Below are 429 nucleotides of genomic sequence, written 5' to 3' on the forward strand. Positions count from 1 at the left end.
ACGAAGTGGCTTGTCTGAGGGCCTCTTGGGCTCTTGGATCATGTCAAGAGCTTCCAGTAGAGTTGAGCCCTTGTACCAATCGAGATTCGTGGATCTCTCAATCATGTTGTCTCCCTCAAAACCAGAAATTGGGACAAATGGGATTTTTTCGGGATTGTATCCAACCTTTTTAAGGTAGGAAGAAACTTCCTTCACAATTTCGTCATACCTAGCCTTGGAGTACTTCGGAGTGGTGGCATCCATCTGCTCATATAAATATATAACATCATTATGTTAAATCTTCCAGGATTCAAACAAAAGAGATACTTAACCACAAAACTTAGTGAATTTAGATGATGAACATTTCTCACCTTGTTGCAGCAACAAATCATCTGCTTGACACCTAGAGTAAAAGCAAGCAATGCATGCTCACGGGTCTGACCATCCTTG

General features: G+C 41.5%; 1 long non-coding RNA gene across 1 annotated transcript; it reads right to left on the reverse strand.

Annotated features, from left to right (window-relative positions):
- Window positions 1-85: 85 nt before the first annotated feature.
- Window positions 86-429, reverse strand: LOC140965390 (uncharacterized). The gene is made up of 2 exons (XR_012173057.1): window positions 351-429; window positions 86-243 (listed from the first exon to the last, which is right to left on the reverse strand). It is a non-coding gene; the product is annotated as an uncharacterized lncRNA (long non-coding RNA).

The sequence above is a fragment of the Primulina huaijiensis genome, unplaced genomic scaffold (assembly GCF_012295235.1).
Source record: "Primulina huaijiensis isolate GDHJ02 unplaced genomic scaffold, ASM1229523v2 C13057427, whole genome shotgun sequence".
In the NCBI taxonomy this organism is placed as follows: Eukaryota; Viridiplantae; Streptophyta; class Magnoliopsida; order Lamiales; family Gesneriaceae; genus Primulina; species Primulina huaijiensis.